This window comes from Pinus tabuliformis, chromosome X (genome assembly GCF_031772625.1).
Source record: "Pinus tabuliformis cultivar Carrire ecotype Pingquan chromosome X, CPIR1, whole genome shotgun sequence".
Lineage (NCBI taxonomy): Eukaryota > Viridiplantae > Streptophyta > Pinopsida > Pinales > Pinaceae > Pinus > Pinus tabuliformis.
Window position 1 is genome coordinate 295,724,025 of NC_142308.1, and position 11,188 is coordinate 295,735,212.

Below are 11,188 nucleotides of genomic sequence, written 5' to 3' on the forward strand. Positions count from 1 at the left end.
ATGTGCCTTACAAAGCTGCCCAAAAAGAAGACCAATCTGCAGTCTGTAAGTATGATATAGGAAGTCCAGGTCAGCCTAAGTATGTCAATTTGTCCACTCATTTGTCTGTTGATAAAAGTGTTGAATACTGTAATTTAATGAGGCAATTTGCTAATGTGTTTACCTGGGAGTATAGTGATCTGAAAACATATGACCAGAATATAATTCAACACAAAATCCCTCTGGAAAAAGACACCGTTCCTTTCAAACAGAAGCTGAGACCAATAAATCCTATGCTTCTTCCACTGATTGAAAAAGAAATTAAAAAGTTGTTGGCTGCCAAGATCATTGTCCCTCTCAGGTATTCAAAATGGGTAGCCAATTTGGTGGTGGTGAGGAAGAAGAGTGGTGAAATCAGACTGTGTGTTGATTTCAGAAATTTAAACAAATGCTCAAAGAAAGATAATTATCCCTTACCGAAAATGGAGCATTTGCTGCAAAGGGTCTCAGAAGCTAAAGTGATGTCGTTTTTGGATGGATTTTCAGGCTTTAATTAGATTGCTGTGCACCCAGATGATCAATAGAAGACTGCATTCACCACTCCTTGGGGCACTTTTATGTATGCCAAAATGCCATTTGGATTGATGAACGCTGGAGCTACTTTTCAGAGAGTTATGGATATAGAATTTGTGTGAGAGAAGGATAAATTTGTCCTTATCTACCTTGATGATATAACAGTTTACTCCAGCAGCCATCAAAATCATTTGCAGCATTTGGAAAAAGTATTCTTGAAGTGCAGGAGGTTTGGAATATCAGTCAATCCCAAAAAGTCACAATTTGCTTTACATGAAGGCAAGCTGTTGGGACATATTGTGTCTGCTGCAGGTGTCCAGATTGACCCAGAAAGAGTCAAAGCAATTCAGGCTTTGACTGTCCCCAGATCAAAGAAAGATATCCAATCCTTTCTGGGAAAAATTAATTTTGTAAGGAGGTTTATTCCAAATTTTGCAGAACTAGTAAAGCATATTACCTCCATGTTGAAAAAAGGAGCAGAGGTAAGATGAACCGCAACAGCAAGAAAATCATTTGATTCCATCAAGAAGGCTATAATGGAAACTCCCACTTTAATAAGTCCTGATTACAACAAGGAGTTCCACATATTTTCTTTTGCCTCTGAGGACACTATTGCAGCTGTTTCATTGCAGCAGGATGAAAAAGGTTCAGAGCATCTAGTGGAATTTTTCAGCAAGAATTTGAGGGATGTTGAACTGAGGTATGATATTATAGAAAAACATGCATATGCTCTTATTAAATCCTTAAAGGCTTTCAGAGTTTATATCTTGCATTCAAAAATAATTGCATATGTGCCCTCTGCTGCAATAAAAGATGTCCTAACACAACCTGATGCTGATGGAAGAAGGGCAAAATGGATTGCAAAAATGATAGAATTTAACATAGAGCTGAAGCCCACCAAGCTGGTCAGAGGTCAGGGTCTTGCCAAGTTATTGGCTGAAGAAAATTGCAGGTCTTTAGACATTGATTTCCTATGCACGATTGCAGAAAATGGTCAAGTAGAAGAAGAGGAAAACGCAGCTGAAACAGAGAGAAAGTAGTCAGTGGCCAAGAATCTAGCTTCGTGTGGTTGGTATTCTGCAATAATTAATTTCTTGTTGAAGCTAGAAATCCCTTCAGGCTTAAGTACAAGTCAAGCCAAAACTTTAAAACTTAGAGCAACAAAATATTGCATTATGGAAAATCTGCTCTACTGGAGGGATCCATCTGGAATATTTTTAAGGTGTCTGGACAAAGAGCAATCACAAGAAGTCATGTAGCAGTTTCATTCCAGCATGTGTGGAGGGCACCATTATTGGAAGACTACAGCCTACAAAATTCTCAGAGCTAGCTACTATTGGCCCACTTTGTTTTCTGATGTATTTATTTTTGTTAAATCTTGTGACAGGTGCCAAAGATTTGAAGGAAAGCAGCAGTTGAAATCCCTGCCCCTAAAACTAATAATTGCAAAAGGACCTTTTCAACAGTGGGGTTTGGATTTTATTGGTGAAATCAATCCACATTCCAGTGGCCAGCACAGGTGGATATTAGTTGCCACTGATTATTTTACAAAGTGGATTGAAGCAGTCCCTACAAGGAAGGCTGATCATAATGTGGTCCTGAAGTTTTTGACAGAGAATATCTTCAGAAGATTTGGTTGTCCACAGAAATTAGCCACAAATAATGCAACAGCCTTCAGGGCAAAAGAGCTGGTGGAAATGTGTGATTTAATGGGGATTAAACTTGTTCATTCCACCTCATATTATCCACAGGGAAATGGTCTGGCAGAATCCTCAAATAAAAGTTTAATCAGGAAAATAAAAAAGCTGTTAGAGGACAATAAAAAGAATTGGGATTCAAAACTCAAGTATGCACTGTGGGCTGACAGAGTGACCATTAAAAAATCCACAGGCAGTTCTCCTTTCAAGCTGATTTATGGCACTGAGGCTGTATTCCCAATACAATTAACTCTCCCTGTGGCAAAGTTCCTTCAAGAAGAGCAGAATGAGGAAGAAGACATGGCAAGAAGAATCACTGATTTAACAGAGTTGCATCAGATTAGAGAACAGCTGGTTGAAAAAGCTGCAGCACATCAGAGAAGCATCAAGGAAGCCTTTGACAAGAAGGCAAAAAGAAGTAATTTTCAGGTTGGTGATCTGGTGTTGAAATGGGATGCACTGAAGGAAAAGAAAGGCAATCATGGGAAATTTGATGCTTTCTGGACAAGGCCTTTCATCATTTCACAGGTTCAAGGGAATAACACCTTCATACTGAAAAGTATGGGAGGAGAGACAGTTTTTGATGGCCCAGTTAATGGGCGGTTTTTGAAAGTTTATGTTGTTTAAGGTCTGTGGCCTTAAAGGTTGTAAATATTTTATTTTCATCAGTTTTGTGCAAGCAAGTAGACTCCATGCCCAATGGAACACTAGAAATTTTGATTAATGTGTTTTCAGCTGGAAAGGCAGTGGCCTGCAGGTTCTTGAGACCTCACAAGGAGGATCTCATCCCCAGAAGGAGCCAGTGTTAGCTATGCTACAAATTCAGTGTGTAAGGATTAAAATCTGGTTGGAAAACAGGTTTTGGTGGCTAAGGAGTTCATGGCAGATTGTTTTACCCTTCCCCTTTTCTTTTTTCCCGCTTAATCCCTTCACAACCCCGTTTACCCCTTTTCCCTTTAGTCCCCGGGTATTTTTATGTTTAATGTTTAAACCCCGACAACCCTTTATAAATCGTATTAATTTATGTTGTTGTTTTACCCTGTGCACATAATAAAACCCATAACCCTAAGTCGTAATAAAGACCAAGCCTGCGTATGTCATTTCATCCCTAAGCACATGTTATAATTCATCAGTCGCCTGATCGTCTGGCTTCATCATCTGACGATCAACGCTTTCCCCGCTCCGTCAATCCGTTCGTCCTTTAACCCGCAGGAAAGCAGTTTCCCGCCTGCCACGCATCTCCATTTTATTGTATCACGCTTCCCCTGCACGTATACCACCGCAGCATAAAAGTGGTGCGAGAAAACCACTTCTAGCCATCGTAACGCTTTCCCCCCCATTAACCATCGCCCTCTTCTGCCACCCGATCACCGTCGGATCTACCTGACTGCGATCCGATGGCCCTCATTCACCCCGTTCATCCGCCTCCCGATAGTTTCAAATGGTGCCCGCATGCCTTCCCATTGCCCTCCGTCAGCATATCTTGATCATCCATGCAATCCATTCGACGGCCAGTGTTCCTCCTCGGCCCTTCGTCCATTTTTGATGTATATTGCTGTGTTTTTGGCCAATTTTGGGCGCGCGGAGAAGCAAGTTATGAGCCAGCTACCTGCATTTAATCATCAGCTACCACAGTTAAGGAACAGCATAGTCAAGGACAAAAAGGACACCCTCGAGCAGTTCAACTATGCAACAGTTATGGAAGTTTATTCAGTCAACATTCCACCTGTTCGAGGAGTACATCAAAGTACCAAAGAATGTCAAATTTGTTAATTAAAATAGTCAGAATGTATCAGAGCCCACAACATTTTGTAAATGTGGTTGGTGATTAATTAAGACACCTCCACACATACCCTAGCAGAGATTTTTGTAAACAAATTCTATATATACCCAGAAAAATGATGTAATCAGGTTGATGAGTGTTAGATGAGTGTTAGTGTGTTGTAAGCTTCAACTTCTGGAGACTGTAAATACTGTGAGACCTGCAGCGTCTGGTCTTCATTTCCAACTAATACAAGCTTCTTTTGCTGTCATTTGCTCACTTTTCACTTCTTCTATGTTCCAGGCTGTGCCTGTTTTGCATTAATTCATGTGTTGTGAATGTTTAGCATCAGAGGGGCTGTCATCCCACCTCTGTGTTAGAATTTAGCATGTATCATTGAATTTGCTTATAGGTTTCTGTTGTTTTAATACCAGAGAGCTGTCATCCTGTCTATGTATTAGATAATAGATTTACAGACCTCTTAACTAGTTGCAGCTGGCCATCACAGGGTCTTGTGTATCTGCTGGTGTAGTCAGTCTTCTCCATCATCACATTTTGTTTAAACTATGAGTAATTGGTGGTTAAAAGCCTTGTAGTTTGGGGGTGTTCACCCATGTCTGGGGTTAAGCATAGTAGGAGTGGTTATCTGGCTTGAATATGCAGAGTTTCTTTCATTCATCCACCATTTATCCAACATTTTGTTGAGTTTGTAATGTTCCCGAGCATCACTGATATACAACCTAGGTAAGTTTCTTGGGGTGATAACACAAACCAATAAATCTAGAGTTTAACTGTATATTTTGAACTTTTTTGTATATTAACATCAAATCCGTCATGACCAACCAACTTTCTCATGTCTTCTACATATTCTACCTTTGTAGTGTTCATATTTTTACAACATATTCTTCATTACTGGTGTTGTTCATCCAAACCATCTGTTCTTTGAATTGAGCTAGATCAAAAGTTGTATATTCAACTGTTATATCTCTAGCCCATGCTTCTTCTATATGTTTTAGTCATAGTACAAACAAAATCATAAATATCAGAGTTACCAAATCATGATGGCCTTTCTGTCAAGATGTCAAACTTTGCCACTTGCTCCATATGAGGTAAACATCCCTTTCTTTCAAGAGACCATATCAGATGTTGATCAATACCATGTTTATCTATCATTATTTTTTGTATCGAGTAACCATATGGAAGAGTTCTTTCTCCATCCAATTCTTATTCAAGACATACCATGCTTATGCTTCCAAGTAGATTTATCCATCCAACTCTTCCTATAGAAATTTTATTAAGACGTGAATCTACTATCTAATGACGATATTCTTTTCTAAAGATATGCATTTCTCTTCCTTCCATATACCCATATAGTTGGCTTCCTTAAAAACAAACTTCTTCTTTTACTTTCCTTGAAGATGATGTCTATGATGAGACTCCTTTTTTAATATGAGCAATGCTTTAATTCTACCTTCATCCTACAACTTGACTATTGTCATATCTTCTTGATATGACATGAGACTTATTTCATATGTTGGATAATTATTAATATAATGGATCCTTGTGATCCCTTTCTTGCTAAATGAATTCTTCATTGATGCCAAGCAGTAGTTGCATGAACTGTGAAGTGCTAGATGGTCCATATCCTTCTATCTTTATTTTTCTAGATGACTGCTTCCGAAATCAAATTGACTCTATAGACTCTAATCCTTCCAATTCTATATGCTTCTTTCCATGATTCCATAATTCGCAAACTTCAAGATTCTTCTACAAAAGTAATTGTACAAGCTACTCTAACCGCCATCTTCTAATAAAAGGGAAAAGAGATTGCTAGTAAATATGGTAGGGTGGACTTCTTTAGTAATAAATATCTTTATGATCTTCATTCTTCGGCTTCTTTTCAGGTTCTTCATTTTCTTCTTGTTTTGAGCCAATCCTTAGGACAATCTCCTTTAAAGTGTGCATATTCATTGCATCCAAAGAATTGTACTTTAGACATATCTTGTCTTCCACGTGGTTGATTTTTGTTGTTTCTATTGATCTTTTGATGAGACTCAAACCTTCCAAACCTTCCATTCTTCTTCTTCGATCAAGCAATAAAAGTTTGAGAATTTTCATTGGGATCAGTATCATATATTTCCTTTAATCTTGTCCCTTCTAGAACACACAAATACCAAAACTCATCAAATTTTGTAGTGTTCTTCCTTCAATATATGCTTGTCACAAAACTGCTCCATTCTGAAGGTAAATCATTGAGTACACAAGTAGTCAATCCAAAACCTAACTTCTCCAAGCCCTTATAGTTGATCCTTCAATTGTGAATTTGTTATAAGATACGAGACCAAGCTTTTATCCTTTGATAACCTTTCTTTATATAATCAATTCCTTAAATATATTTTTTTGACCTAAGGTACTAACTGTTATGAAACTAGCTCACCAAAAGATAGACAAGATAGTTGAATGCCTTAGAATTCAGCCTCTTCGAGGGGGCAACCTCCTTTACATTACACAAATGAAAAATTCTTGGATGATACAAATGACGAGACCTCCTTTCTATATATAGGAGTCTAAGGGGTCATAATATAATCAGAGCCGACATAACAATAATACTGTAAGGGCACAATAATAACAATAGTGGGCTTTTATGGGGCACAATAATAACAATATGGGACTACATGGGCACAACAATATAATAAGGGGGTTGTACTAATAACAATAAGGGTTTACACTAGTAGTATAGGGACCTAACATGCCCCTCTCCTTCAAAAAGCGTTGTCCTCAACGCTTGAGTAGTTCTTGATGCTTCTGTATAAAATTCTTGTCCTCCCGTGTGGAATCTTCAGCAGGTAAGCTCTTCCACTTGATGAGATACTCTGAAATTGATCGATTTTGTAGCTATCGGGTTCTTGTTTCTGTGACTGCTCCAGGTTCCAAAATGATTTTTCCTTCCTCGTCAAGTTCTGGCAATATTTTTTGAACTGGGATCTTCTGCAACTTTTGAATGAGCGGCCACGCTTCTTCGTCCTTCTTCCATTCATCCCTTTCTTTATTTATCCAATATGGTTGGATAATAGAAATAGCATAAAACAATTCTTGCACATCCTCATCCTTTCTTGAGAGTGCATCAGCAACAACATTTTGCTTCCCATTTTTGTAGATGATTTCAAAGTTGTAACCCAACATATTTGCGACCCATTTTTGTTGCTTGTCTAAAGATAATCTTTGTTCTAAAAAGTATTTAAGACTATCATTATTTGTTTTTACCTTGAAGTTTCTTCCCATTAGGTAAGGTCTCCATTTCTTAAGTTCATGTAGTATTGCCAACATTTCCTTCTCATAAATAGCTTGCTTGAGATGTAGCCGTAAAAATAACCAATCACCTACATCAAAACTTCTTTCACTGCAATGTTGATATGCCTGTTGTTTCATTCGATTCTGCACCAAAGTGGCGTTATCCTTTAAAAGCTGGAGAACTTGTTGTTGATGCTTGATGTTATATTTCACTGCTTGATTCTTTTTCTTATTGATATGTCCTTATATCTTGAGAGTTTGAGGAGTGGTAATTTCTTTCAATGCATTACAAGATATGGCCGAATTTATTGATGCTCGATGTGATGTTTCACTTCTTGAACATTTTTCTTCTTGATATGTCCTTCTATCTTGAGAGTTTGAGGAGTGGTAATTTCTTCCAATGCATTACAAGATATGGTCAGATTCATTTCTTTATGCTCGATGTGATCTTTCACTTCTTGAACATTTTTCTTCTTGATATGTCCTTTTATCTTGATAGTTTGAGGAGTGGTAATTTTAGCCAATGCATTACAAGATATGGTCGGATTCATTTCTTCTTTCTCGATGTGATATTTCACTTCTTGAACCTTTTTCTTCTTGATATGTCCTTCTATCTTAAGAATTTGAGGGGTGGTAATTCTTGCCAATGCTTTACAAGATATGGTCAGATCCATTTCTTCTTTCTCTGGGGTTGGGTCCTAGCGTATATCCTCTTCTTTTGATGTTTCTTGATCCTTTTCTTCCTCCTCTTCATACTCTATGTAAAATAATTTCTTCTTAGCACACTTATGACCTTTAGTGCATTTTCTATCACAATTGTAACAAAGCCCTTTTTCTCTTTTTTCTTCCAGTTGTTGTGGTGTAACCCTTGTAGGTTGTGGAAGGCTAGGAGAAACAACACTTCCATCTTTATAGTTGTGAGGGGTAGAATTCCTTGTTGCCATAATTTTTCTTTCCACTTTGTAACAAAGCCATTTTTCTCTTTTTTCTTCCAATTGTTGTGGTGTTGCTCTAAAGAAGGTGTTGCTCTTTGTATTCTCATAATGTGCTATCATTTCCTCCGTGAAAATTGACCACATAACAAGTTGTTTATGAGAACAAAGCCCTTTATACCATAAAAATTGATCTGGTTCTAAATATGAAGATGCAATACATACCTTTTGTAACAGTGGTACACCATGTAGATCAAAATATTGCTTTATCTGAAGTATCCAATTTACCGGATACCTGCCATCAAACTTCCTCATATCACCTTTTCTTGATTTTAGGAGCTCGATCTTGAAACGACTATAACTCTGTAATTTCGATTCTTCCAGTTCTGAAATTGTGACCTGAAGTAGCCCTCTGTGTCCTCTTTCCAATGCCACTAGTCTCATCGAATTTAGATTCTCCAAGAAAGAGTTATGCACAATCTGCCAAGATGACCTAATTATATACCTTTTCAGAAGAGCGAACTTGTATGAAGTGCCATGTGTCACTGTGTTAACCTTAGGATCGGAAAAATATAGACAGGAAACTAAAGTCCATCCTCTTTTTGTAACTTCTTACTAAATTTCAAACTGATGCTCAAAACAAAAGTTATGACGATTTTCCCCAGGTCACCTGTTTGGAATGTAATTCGGCATTCTACAAAAAGGCCAACTTCCTCAGATCATATCTTTGCAAATATAGCGCAAAAAGATTTGAAATTCGGGCCTGAGCTTCATAACGATTGCAAACCAAATGGGTTTTTTCTTTAGCGTCTGAAACATTGCAAAAAAAAAGGTATAGCGCAAATGCCAGGATGACCTGTTTGGAGCAGCAAAACCCTAGAATCCAAAGCTCTGATACCAAATGTTATGAAACCAACTCACCAAAAGATAGAACAGATAGTTGAACGCCTTAGAATTCAGCCTCTTTGAGCGGACAACCTCCTTTACATTACACAAATGAACAATTCTTGGATGATACAAATGACAAGACCTCCTTTCTATATATATAGGAGTCTAAGGGTCATAATATAATCAGAGCCGACATAAGAATAATATTGTAAGGGCACAATAATAACAATAGTGGGCTTCTATGGGGCACAATAATAACAATATGGGACTACATGGGCAGAACAATATAATAAGGGGGTTGTACTAATAACAATAAGGAGTTACACTAGTATTATAGGGACCTAACACTAAATGAATAAATTTTTACCTTATAGTCATAGATTTCTTTTGATGTGCTCAAATCTGTAACAAATGGAATAAGATGATCTTTGATGGATTCAATGAGAATCCTTGAGACCTAACTTCTCCATTAGTATACTTGGCCCATTATTGAGTCTTATCCTTCTTTGGTTTTGTAAATATGCTAATAACATAGTCTATGACTTCATTTTCTATGAGCACCAAATCTATTATGTTCTTCCCTGCTTGAAAATTTTGATGATCCATCGATCTTGTTTCCTTCCTTACAAAATGAAGTCATTGATTTGAAGATTGAGAAATATAGAATAATATAGTACTTAATTTTCAAAAGAGTGTCCAACTTGATGATGATGTCTTGAAATATATGGATGCTCCCAAGACTTTTCAAGAGACTTCAAACATGTCCTAGAATGATGATTTCCGGGATGGATGGTACAATACAAAGTTCACACGGCTTGAAAGATGAATGTTGATGCTTTCAAGAATGTAGATGATGTTCCCAGGATACTTGATGCTCCTTAAGTGATTTCTTCTTGCAGAGATGTATTATGAAAGGAGTAGTGATCAAAGAGATTCCAAGAGAGAGATTGATAAGATTATGGTCTTCCTCAAAAGACGATTAGTAGCCAAGAGCCTTAAATGATAGAGAGAGAGAAGCATATCTGATATAGTAATCTTCCTTGAAGATGATTGATGAATATTTATTCCTTAAACCATTCCTTATTTCCTCCCTTATGCCCTTCCCTATGTCCTTCCTTATGTTATCCAAAGTAATTTTGATGAAAGTCTTCCGCTTATGCCAACAAGAGTGATCCTCAAGTTGCCTTCTCCTCACCTTATCTTTGATACCATTTTGAGAAATCACTAGGGTGACAATTAGGGTTTATTTCTCTTTACTTGATAATTGCTTTTGATTATATGTTGGCTTCTTATTACTTTTGTTATGTTATTTCCATCAAACAATTACCAAAACCATAAACCATGAAGATCACAAAAAGACAATGAACATAAGATATAGGCTCCAAGCCTCGGAAAAACCCCACAAAGGGGAAAACCCAATCAAATATTCTCTTCTTATAGAATCAGATCAAAGTGAGAAATCCAAGACCTAAACTTTAAGACCAAATCTTCCCATAAGCCCTAAGTCAACCCTCCTTTCAATCTCTTCTGATAAGTCAAAGTCAATGTAGAGTCTCCAAAATGTTTTCAAAATATCATCCACTTTCACCTTTATCGCCATCATTTCACTCACATGTCACATTTCCATGACCATATAACCTTTCATTAGCCTCCATTTTCATAATTATATGGGTTCCATTTGTGTTTTCCAAAAGTTAATGATTTCTAGTATTATAAGTGAATTAAATGGTTAAAACTTAGAAAAACGACATATACTTGCTAATACTTAAAAGTGGCTTGAGTTTCATGCATGTGTAGGTCATTTGGAAGCTTCGAAGGCACTCTTATGTGGCCTCCAATGCTCAAATTCGAATTCCCTTCAAGATATGGAGGAAGATTTGGATAAAGGTCAAAGAGGATATGTGTCTCATCATTATCTATTTGAGTTGTAACTCTATGAGATTTTCTAGGGGTCTAGGGAGAGAATAATGTACCTCCATTAATGAGGTAGCTTCTTATGTTTTTGTATAAATAGGAGAGCCTCCTCCTTTCAAAGGCATGTGTAAATTTGGGGAAATTCTCATGTT